Source organism: Panulirus ornatus, chromosome 42 (assembly GCF_036320965.1).
Source record: "Panulirus ornatus isolate Po-2019 chromosome 42, ASM3632096v1, whole genome shotgun sequence".
NCBI classification, from domain to species: domain Eukaryota; kingdom Metazoa; phylum Arthropoda; class Malacostraca; order Decapoda; family Palinuridae; genus Panulirus; species Panulirus ornatus.
The window spans coordinates 12,159,954-12,172,621 of NC_092265.1; positions in this window are offsets into that span (position 1 = coordinate 12,159,954).

The window sequence follows — 12,668 nt, forward strand, 5'->3', positions numbered from 1 at the left end:
ACCATTATAAATTCCATAATTCATGTACTCTTTCACATCAATGAGATAACGCATGGTCTCTCCACAATAGAATCACTTTTACCGTACTTATACACTTCGTCCTGTATATATATATATATATATATATATATATATATATATATATATATATATATATATATATATATATATATATATATATATATTACAGTCCAACCATAACAAACCACCCTGCTTAACTATCATTTACGTAAATAATGGCAAATTACAGAAAACTGCTTCACCTTCAACAGACAAGCAATATACCTTAACACACACCAACCAGCAGGAAAAGCCCGGTCAGTGACGCTTGAAGCTCACAGACAGTTCCAGGAGACAACACGAGCAGGGATGAACACCACATTTGTCTCTGCCATGCAACCACAAGGCGTACACTTGTTCCACTCACTACAAGAGGAGGGGTGGCGGTGTATGACAGGGGAAGGAAATGTATTTCATTCATAGAAGAGTTCCTTTATCCTTCACCAATTTTCATTGTCTTCTCTACAGCTATTAATTCTTTATATATATATATATATATATATATATATATATATATATATATTTTTTTTTTTTTTTTTTTTTTTTTTTTATACTTTGTCGCTGTCTCCCGCGTCTGCGAGGTAGCGCAAGGAAACAGACGAAAGAAATGGCCCAACCCTCCCCATACACATGTACATACACACGTCCACACACGCAAATATACATACCTACACAGCTTTCCATGGTTTACCCCGGACGCTTCACATGCCTTGATTCAATCCACTGACAGCACGTCAACCCCTGTATACCACATCGCTCCAATTCACTCTATTCCTTGCCCTCCTTTCACCCTCCTGCATGTTCAGGCCCCGATCACACAAAATCCTTTTCACTCCATCTCTCCACCTCCAATTTGGTCTCCCTCTTCTCCTCGTTCCCTCCACCTCCGACACATATATCCTCTTGGTCAATCTTTCCTCACTCATTCTCTCCATTTTAGAGGCAGTGAAAAGCCTGACTCAATATATATATATATATATATATATATAGTTTTACCGGACTCCACCTCCAAGAGGTATCACCACGAGAGAAAGACTCTTCATACAAAGGCATACAGAGAAAGTCACACAGCAACAGACCCACTGTGTCCTATCGAAGCTTTCTATCGTAATGGCACAGATGAGAATCTCAGTCATCAGTGTACCGAGAGCAAATCATACCAAATGATTTTCAAAGACGTATCTGTACACTTCACGTATGATAAAGGAGAACGCAAACAAATGCCAGTCAAGGATCTGATGCCATTCATCAAATCTGAAACGTTTCTGTTCTTCTCGGCAGATCATTCCTATTGTGTTGGCAACCTGTGTTCAGCCAAAGGACGTTCCTCATTCGATCTAAAACGCTTTTGCCCGCGAGTACGAGTGGTCGCGTTTCCACGAGCGAAAGACGGCATATCTTACATTCTGTTGCTGCTCTCTGATCGAAAGCATCAAGGCCTTGGGTCATTTCTGAACACTGGTATGAAATAACCTCCTTACCTTCGCTGGTCGTAGTCGAAGTCGTGTAGGCTGCTCCCAGGTGACTTGTTTTCAAGTCCAGGAATCATCTTGGTTGCCCGCCCATCGACTCCTCGCCATCGCCTCTCTCTCTTTCCTCGAGTTGGGTGACCGAAACTGGACAACGGGTGGGAGGCACTAGTGAGCTGTACACAAATCAGGGTTACTGCCCAAGTTTCTACAGCCCCCCCCCCCCCTTTTTTTTTTTAAGAAATACAAGAATTGTATTTGCCTTTTTAAGTGGACGGTAGAGAGGCCAGACTTCGAGGACCTTTTCGCCCAGAAGTCCACCATACCCTACCAGTACTCGCCAGGAGTCCACCATACCCTACCAGTACCCGCCAGGAGTCCACCATACCCTACCAGTACCCGCCAGGAGTCCACCATACCCTACCAGTACTCGCCAGGAGTCCACCATACCCTACCAGTACTCGCCAGGAGTCCACCATACCCTACCAGTACTCGCCAGGAGTCCACCATACCCTACCCACCAGTACCCGCCAGGTGTGCACGCAGCTTTGAAGATACTCATATGGTAGCCGAGGCGACATGGGCAACTGAGTGCTTCATCACAGCCAACTCTTATAAAGTAAGCATATGTATCATATCAGTTCGCCATTCACCATTCACCGCCTCATTTACTGACAGTCACTCTAACTGTCAGAGAGAGAGAGAGAGAGAGAGAGAGAGAGAGAGAGAGAGAGAGAGAGAGAGAGAGAGATTTAAAGATCAATGCAAATTGAACATTCACACGCTTCCTATTAATTTTTCAGTAGTTCTCACCACCCGTTCTCCTTCAGCAGAAAGAGTGTGAATCAAATTTCCTACATCAATCTTCCCTTTATTCTTGAAATACATGAAACGTCTCGAACACCACCCACCTTCAGTCAAACTGATCATAAATGACGCAACACAATATAAAGACCAAAACGGGAACAAATGAGAGCTGTGACGTAGATAATGTTGAGCCGTAGACAGTGTTCCTCCGAGTTAAATGTGTGGGAGTCTGGTCGACAGGGGGGGGTCACACTTGATGGGGTCAACAAACGCAGGCAGGGTTTACCTTGGGTCACAGCACCTAGGAAAATCCCGTAGGGGGAGGGAGGTAGAGTGGGGTCATTTCAGGCGCTACAGAGAATAACTGTAGAGTTCCCACCTTGTCCTGGACTTTGATCGTTTATGAAGGGTTTATATTTCTTAGGTGCGTGGCTTTTCTTACCTGCAGTCGTGGCAGTGTGACAGTATCGTCGTGTTTTCAGTCAGCTGCTGACGAGTGAGGTTCAAGTCATGCTGCTCTTGCATGTGTAGTTTAGGGCCTCCGTTTATACCGATGAGACTTGAAATTTACACTGAAAATATTTACCGACATATTTACGTCAAAAAGGACGGGGTAATATACTACTCCACTCCTCATCTTCATCATCCCCCCAGTGAGATTTACATCAAAAAATATATTTACAAACATCTACAGGATGAAGTGTTACGTGTCGACTGTGATGTACGAGTCATAACGAAGTAGTTCACGTTTAAGTTTACAACCTTCAACTGGGCGGGAGTACTTGTAAACTACGTCCGTAGACTGTAGTGGGTTACTGCTCTGTGTGTGTTTCTCACGATGTAGGCAATTGTTTTCTCGTTCTATTCGTAAATAATGATGATGAGTGGATCTTTAATGATGTTGCCGTTTCCCGCGTTAGCAAGGTAGCGCCGGAACAGACGAAGAAAGGTCGCATCCGCTTACATCCATTTTTTTTGCTGTTAGGTGTAATGCACCGACACCACAGCTCCATATCCACAACCAGGCCCCACAGAACTTTCCATGGTTTACCCCAGACGTTTCATACGCCCTGGTTCAGTTCACTGATAGCACGTCGACCCCAGTATACCACATCGTTCCAATCACTCTATCCCATGCACTTTTCATCCTCCTGCATATCTAGGCCTCTATCGCTCAAAAATCTTGTTTACTCCGTCCTTCCATCGCCAATTTGGTCTCCCCATTCTCCTTGTATTCCCTCCACTTCTGACACCTATATTCTTTTCGTCAACCTTTCCACTCGTTCCTTTCAGCTCACTCAACCACATTATTTCTAAAACCACACCTAGCTCTTACCCTTTCGTTAATCAATAATTTATAATATATCAATGCAAAACCTAATTTGCAAAAGAATGCTTTAAAGTCAAATAAGAATCCTTTGCCAGTTCGAGGGTATCTGTACATTCTAACATATACGAAGTCTTCGTATGTTAAATACTATGCAAATACCTTTCCTCCTAGTAAATCATATCTAATACACTTGGACCACAAAGGGGACATGGCGTCACCATTCTAAATGCTTACGTTTGCCCAGTAAACTATAGAAAACGATCAAGAATCTGATTCAGAGAAAACGACTAATTTAAGGTATACACTTCCATAATTTATACATATCTCTATTTCAAATTTACATCAGTCACTTCATTGATTTACTTACAACATGCATCATTTACTTCGGCCAGATAATCCAGAAGCGTACATATGCGCAGTGAATGATGACAGCTGGGGGAACGCTGCAGTCTTTCAAAGCACTTAACAAGAATACACAGACAATAGCAATTTCGCATTTTCCAAAACGTTAAGGTTGTTTCTCATTTTTCTTATTCTACAGGTCTAAAAAAAAGATCTAAGATTTATATAACATGAACCAATGCATATCGAGAAAATACGGTGAGAAATCATAAGGCTAACTCTACCACATCAGCTTAATATGCAGAGCTGTAGTTGACGTGAACCAACCGTACTCAACGCCAGCTGAATTTCCACCCTCGTCATTACCACTAGAATTTCTTTTGGCAAAATAACTATGCAGATTAAGTATAAAAATTTCACTGAGGATATCGCATAAGATATTTACAAGAATTCATTTCTAATATGCTCCCCATAATTTGCATTCCAGGGTTTGTTTGTTTGTTTGTTTTTTTTCTACGTTAAAGGCTCCAGTCACGGGCCTCACTTGCACTGTACAAGAGTTAATGAAAGGGAAAAAAACAAGAAAAGGAAAAGTATTTCCGAATGTTGGAGGAAGTAAAAAAAAAAAACTCTTTTAAAAAGTGTCAGGTCATAGTTATTGAAAAAGATATGAGAGGGTAGAGAGCTTCAAACCTTCGAAGTGTGTAAAAAGAAATAGTTACTAAAACGGCCCACTTCTGAGTTGCCAACGCCACACAGTAATCGCGTGACACAGCTATTTGATGGCGTATTGCGTGGACTAACTGGTGGGGGGGGCTCACAAGCAGCTAGCTCTCGGGAGCAAAAACGAAAGTAACATCTACAGAAGAGGGAAAGTGAACTAATGTTGCGGCGTAAGACAAGTGGGTCAAGTTTGGAAGTTAGCCTGGAAGAGTTAAAAAGTTGGACCGCTTTGACTCAACTCTGTCAAGTAAGGATGCACAGGGCTAGAACCACCCCAGATGCGAGAGTAGTACTCTATACAAGGAGGGACTAATCTTTTGTATAAACGGAGCAATTCTTCCGAAAGAAAATCTAATATCTAAAGAAGATAACCAGGTTTGTAAAGGCAAAATTCGCCATTTCCTTAATGTGAGGTTTCGAAAATAGCGTGAGCCCAAGTATGTTCATTGAGTCGGCAGGTGGAATTCCAGCATCATCAAAGGAGACAGAACAGCTACAGGGAGGAAGTTCTCGATAGAAAGATGGGCAGAAACTGGGTCTTAGAGGCATTTGACTTATATAAGATTGCGTCTACTCCAGTAAGATATCCTGTCCAATTCTAAGTTTAATGAGAAAGGTGTGGCGAGACGAGATACATATCGCGTGAGAGAAAGGAGCAAATCCGAAGGATGTGGAGGAATGGTGGGTTAAGTCGTCATTATGTAAGTGAGCTTAAGATTTTTTGTAGAAGAAAAGACAAACGTTGACTGAAAGGAGAAAAGGTGCAGGACACAGGACAGAACCTTGAGGGGACACCGCTGTTGATGGAGAGAAAGGGCGAGAGGCTGATCCATCCAGAACCACAGACCGGGTAGATCGGACAGGGAGGAGGCAGTAAAGTGAGGGAGGAACACCACAAGAGGTTAGGTTAGGTTAGGATAGCATTTCCTGGTTGGTGGATGGAAGGAGCTCGACGCTGACGGCCTAATGAACCTGGCAGCTGCCAAGCCACAAGAGACCAACCAACGACCGCCCGCAGACCTCACTCACGAGGGAGGGTGACGGTGAATCAGGTAGTTACCCTACTTTCTACCTCCCCTGTATTTCCTTTTCTAATATTTCAAATTATTCATCCTTTTCTCTAACCTAAGAGTTTATCCCTTGAGAAAAATATTATCAAACAACGACATCAGAATACGCAAATTAACACGATAAAGGTATCGTAGGCATGTGTGATTTAATGTGATATCTAGCTACCATGGTCATAACATTCGATATTATACATACATTAGATGACAATTCCATCACTGGCTGAGTTAAGTATGGTATGGATCCCGGCTTAATGACTCCGAACTGTTGATCGTGGTTCCATCCAACAACGTACGGATTATGATCAATATTTTCTCTTATGCTGCAGACAGCAATTACATCCAACAACCTACACCTTATACCAAGGAAAAGCCATTTCGCTCCATGGGTTTGACCTTGAGCCACAAGAAGAGCAAGAGTAATTACTGAATAGCAATTATAACCAGTATAATCAGCCTTCATATTAGCAATGACGATGACGAGGTATCTAGAACTTAGAGTTCACGTTGTTCATGTGGTTGAATGATTCATCAAAACAGTGAGCTGCTCAGTTTCTCTTATAATCCTGAGGCGCCTTCCTACATGCTCACCTGGACACTGCCTTGGTCGTCACCACGCACAGCACGGCCTGCCACAGACACGGGCCCAACGAGTCGCACTTTCCACCTGCCCAGCCTTTATATATATATATATATATATATATATATATATATATATATATATATATATATATATATATATATATATGCGTCTGGCAACCACTCAAATATGCTGCAGTAAACGTGCATTCTCCTGCAGAGCAACGACTTGTCTTCTCCGTGTCTTAAGCGATGGAGGGTACGAACACCACCGCTCTCTCAGGCATACACAAACGCCTGAGCACACACACACACACACACACACACCGAGGACGTGTGACTGATGACCACCGTCACCACACTCTCTCATATCCATATTCCAGGCACAGCCATGTGTGTGTGTGTGCGTCAGCCTGCCAAACGACCAACCAGTCTGGACGAGGTCTTGGGTGACCAACACAGCTGCAGGAGGGGGCTAGGCTAGCAGTGCCGGGTCATCTACCACAACACGTATTGATTATCACGACCCATATTCTCCTGGTATATTAATAAGACCGAACTGGATGATGATGATGATAATCTCCGTTCATCCTTGTTACTATGCGGAAGTAAAACTCAAAAAGAATGGGAAATTACAAATTTGAACCGAGTCAAGTCCGTTTTCTTTTGACGTGGTTCTTATCCTTTGTCAGAATGTAAACAGTAAAAAAAAAAAAAATTAAAGGATGATATTATGTCTCACTTTAAACGAATGAATCATTTTGATGAGATAAATAATCGACTGGTCTATCAAAAAATAATACCCATTTCATTTGGGGTTTTTCTTGTACATTTTCGTAATCAAAAAATATAATCAATTTTTGTTCTTCACGTTTCAAGCTACCTGTTATATATGAAGAGTAATCAATTACGCTTAAATTGACATACCGCAAACATTAAGCTGATGTATAAGCTGATATATAACCAACATTAAGCCGATATATATACTGATATATCACCAACATTAAGCTGATATATAAACTGATGTATCATCAACATTAAGCTGATGTATAAATTGATATACCACTAACATTAAGCTGATACATAAAGAGATATATCACCAAGATTTAGCTGATATATAAACTGATATATCACCAATATCAAGGTGATAATTACACTGATATATCACCACAATTAAGCTGATATACAAAGCGATATATCACTAACATTAAGGCGATATATAAAGTGATATATCACCAATATTAAGGTGATATTTACATTGATATACCAATAACATAAATTGGTATATCACCAACATCATTTTTCATCTAGTAAATACGACAGCGAAAACACCAAGTTCAATCTAGCGCGAGTGAGTTGGTTGCCCAGCACTGTAGGAGCAGACGACTCACGCCCGTCACGCTAACCTGGCAATATCTTATCTCTTGCCAACGTACGGATAAATTATGGACGACTATATTTGGACGCACAGGATGGTAAAAAGAGAAGCATACCCTATTGAATATATATATATATATATATATATATATATATATATATATATATATATATATATATATATATATATTGTATCTTGCCTGATGATGTGATTATTACACAAAAGTGCACTTGGGAAGTTATCGTGTTTCATTTCCCCGTGGACTCATATATATATATATATATATATATATATATATATATATATATATATATATATATATATATATATATATATATATAATTTTGTGCCACATAAAACCAGAGAACATGTGCGCGAGGCTCCACCGCGAGTCAGATGTCACCTTTAGCGAGGCTGTATGACTGGGAGTACCGACTGTCTCGCCAGTGAACTTCTCACTCCACACGGGGGGGTGTCTACACAGTTCCCTGCTGCTGGAAGTAACTCAACCTTGGGAGACAGGAAGCTTTAGAAAGGTAAGTAGGTAACTCGACGGCAGCTTTATTGAAATTAGTCCGAGGTAATCATAAATAAATAAATGAATAAATAAATATATATATTTTTTTTCTTTCTTTTTTCATACTATTCGCCATTTCCCGCGTTAGCGAGGTAGCGTTAAGAACAGAGGACTGAGCCTTGGAGGGAATAACCTCACTTAGCCCATTTCTCTGTTCCTTCTTTTGGAAAATTAAGAACGAGAGGGGAGGATTTTTAGCCCCCCCCCCCCCCTCCTATATATATATATATATATATATATATATATATATATATATATACAGGCGGTGAATAATTCTTCCCTATAGGATAAATATGACCTAATTTTTGCCTCCCATTTATGTGGAGACAAATACTTGCCCAGTCTGTTCCGGGTTTGGGTCTAGTTAGATCTATTTATGTCTGTTGAAGGCTGCTTTACTAGAGGTATATTTACTAAACCTGTTTGGCGTAGACCAAAAAAAAAAAAATCACAAACACAGAAGCGAAAAAAAAAAATAATCGCAATCTGAAAATGATAAATAAATTTATATCTGGTAAGAGATTTATCCGTTGACTGCTCGTTTATTTCCTATCATTATGACTATAACCAGAGGGTTGCCCACACAACCCACTCCCACCAACACCACCTCAATACATTACCAAACATCTTTCTTTTTTTTCTTTTTTTTCTTTTTTCCCTCGTGTCAGCGCTTGACGTCATCACGTTTTTGACTCTGGGGTGGTCAGCGCCACACCAACCCCTCAAAAAGAGGACTTGAATGCCACGTCTTTTTCTTGTTCCGCTGAGATCAACTCTTGACGCCGCCTTCAGAAACTGTGTGAAATGTCTTCAGGTCATGTAACAGTGTGATCCATCACTGGCGTCTCGAGTGGTACTTCAGTTTTTCACTGCCACCCAGTTAGTTATTCCGACAACCCCCCCCCCCCCCCCCCACAAGCACTGAGGAGCCCCACGGCATATCTTACTCGGGCAAAATCCAGGTATCAACATTATGTGGAGATTTTGATCCTCGCCAGCCACCAGCGCATTTTATAACTTCCTACTACACCTTGTGGCAGGTGTGGACAATGACCTTTCAACCCCTTCAGGTCGACAGCGCGACCCGTCCGCGCGCGATGCACGAGCCTGCACAGCACGACAGGTCGTCCCGAGAGAACGACGGGGCGACCCCGGAGCACGACGGGATGACCCTTCAGCAAGACGGTGCATCAAATGAGCATGTTGACCCGACCCTTGTGATCCAGGTCAAAGGCTCTCGTCATGAGTACCCCCCAACAGGTTCCAGGGTGGTGCCCCGAGTGCACAAGAAGTGGGTGCAGTAGGGTAGGGTGGCGAGTGGCCAGGTCCGATAACACCTCTGGCTGGCGATGCACTGCCGCCATGCAGGACGCCCGCTGATCTATCAAAGCAAAGAACTGCGGTGGTTACAAACACACACGACCGCGCCGCCCGCTCTCCCTCCCTCCTCCTCACCCGCCGACATTCACGTGGGGGGAGGGAGGGAAACATGTTGACGCCACCACCATCAGGCAACCATTACGACATTTCCTGGTGTTATCACCATCCAACGTAAGGTTAATAATGACTAAGGATGACTCCAGCGGCGATTGCAAGTATCCGACGAAAAGAAAACGAGCCAACAACCTTGGGGCGTTAGGACGACTTCCAACCCGGGGAACTTCTCGCGTGACGTCACGAGCTTGTGAAAGACGCAAACCGGACTGATCCTGTTTGGACGTCCACGGGCGACTGGGCCTCGCAGGCAGGCAGGCAGGCACGGACCTGTGCGTTCATCTCAGCCTTGCGTGAGCTACACCCCCTTCAACCCTCAGATGTCCTGTATTTCTCAATACCTTTCATTCAACCCACCCACACAAGTCCTGACGAACTGCCTCAAGTCACAAACGAATAGACTCTCCCGTGTCCATGGCAATGGTTAAGATATCCAAACGCAGTTCGAATAAGGAGGTAACAACCATTCTTTTCCGTGGTTACTGTAGGTTTTCCTCCCTCACCCAAAAAAGGAACCTCAGCATATACATACATAAAAGAAATCTAAAATGTACGAATCAATCAATTCCCCCGACCTTTACGTCAAGAGAGGCTTGGCCATCTTGGGGAAAACATTATTGAAGGCTGCAACTTGCCATTCTCAGGGTTACGACATCCGATCCCCCACCCTCCATCCTTGACAGTGCGAGACATCAGCTTTATTTATAGGCACAATAAATTCCTCGTAGGCGCACGGCTTGTCTACTTGCGTCTGGCGGCGAACGAACAAGCAACGCGGAAACGACGCGAATTTCCACGATGATAAACGAATGATGATGATGATTATTACCCTACCCCCCCCCCCCCCCCACACACACAGACACACACAAACACACACAGACACACACACACACACACACACACACAGTCTGGCCAGCCGCCCGGATATCTCTCTTAATATCAGAGTAAATCCCAGAAATGATGGAGACATACCTTGCCTTCAGAGGAAAGAGCACAAGTAAACAACACAACGAAACTGAGAGAGAGAGAGAGAGAGAGAGAGAGAGAGAGAGAGAGAGAGAGAGAGAGAGAGAGAGAGAGAGATATCCTTCCCTGAACATGTCTTCCTGTATCGGCTTTTATAAATGTTTACGTGAATGACTGGGAACGAAATTATACAATTACTGCAATGCACACGACTCAAAACTTCCTACTCACCATTTTTATTTTTTTTTTCAAGACTTGATTATTCATGTTCGTTAAGAGCCAGCTGAGCATGGTCTTAGTTCTTCGGGCTGTCAAAAATCAGCTGATCGTGTTGTTACAAGTCAGCTGATCGTGTCGTTACAAATCAGCTGATCGCGTTGTCACAAATCAGCTAATCGTGTCGTTACAAATCAGCTAATTGTGTCGTTACAAATCAGCTGATCGTGTGGTTACAAATCAGCTGATCGCGTTAGTCACCAAACAGCTGATCGTGTCGTTACAAATCAGCTAATCGTGTCGTTACAAATCAGCTGATCGCGTTGTCACCAAACAGCCGATCGTGTCGTTACAAATCAGCTGATCGTGTCGTTACCAATCAGCTGGTTTGCAAGTTAAATCGTAACGTTGAGGCTCGTTCTTGTGACGAGGACGTTATCGCGTCAGTAATCGCCCGATCATCATGTTGAAGAAACGTTTGTAGGAGGTGAGGTGGACTGCCTCTAAGTCTACTTTAAAGTCGAGTGAGCCTGATATCACAATCTGAATTTGTTATTCACATCAATGGGGGTCGCTTCTTCACTGTCACATAATTACGATACCGCCACTTCACCTTAAAATGACCATCACTGAACCGTTTTCTTTACAATCATCTAAATTAGGATGGTGACAGTTGATCCACAGTGAATGACCACTCACTCACTCACTCGTGAGCGTTACGATCAATACGACAAGATCAATCTCTGCTCACGCCTTAATCACAGTTGAGGTCATCTGATCTCGTCGGCCGACACTCGCTCCTTTGACGAACTGTTATACGCGCACCGAGGTCGTGATGGCGATCACAGATGCTGGTGTGTGTGTGTGTGTGTGTGTGTGTGTGTGTGTGAAAATATACCTACTTCCAGGAGTAGCGATATAATGATATACCGTGCATGAATATACTGGCTGGAACCAGTTACTGTTGCCTGGGTGAGGAAAGGGGAGGGTCGTCTATGCCGCCTCGAATCTCGTCCTCGGTCCCCAGTATGTCAGCAGGATAAGTTCCTCAACTTCGAGTAACATTTCTTGGCGACAGGTTCCCTCTACACTGCAGGTCGTGGTGAACCACGCAATCTATCATTCCTCTTAAAGGACTTAGTTCAAGAGACATCCCAGAACGCTGGGTTTTCATGAGGGGGAGGGGTGGTCGCGTCGGATGAAGGCAAGGGCCAAGCACAGTGTTGCCTGGTGGTGTGTGTTGCAGGAGTGGAGGCTGATGACAACACAGTGTTGCTTACTGCTGTGGGCGTGTGTTGCGGGCTTGAGCTGTAGGGGACAGCCAGGCCCGGAAGTGAAAGCTTTATGTAGCTGCGATCATTGGGGTGTTTCCTGATCTCTAAATATGCATACATCAAGGTCTCGGGTCTTCACACTGACGCACCTGACGACGGAAAAACGTTTGACTGTAGAAGACTTGTTAGGGGAAGTGGGGAGAAGGGGGTGAGGTTCGGGTGGAGGTGGGAGTTGAGGATGGGTGAAAGTGAAGGTGTGAGTGAGGCAGGGTTGACCAGAGTTAGGTGTCGCAGCAAATGACACATACCTAACTGTGAGTTAATGTGGCTTGTGGCCTTGTCCTCATGGCGATTGTATGTACTGGTGAGAGAATATACAGACATAC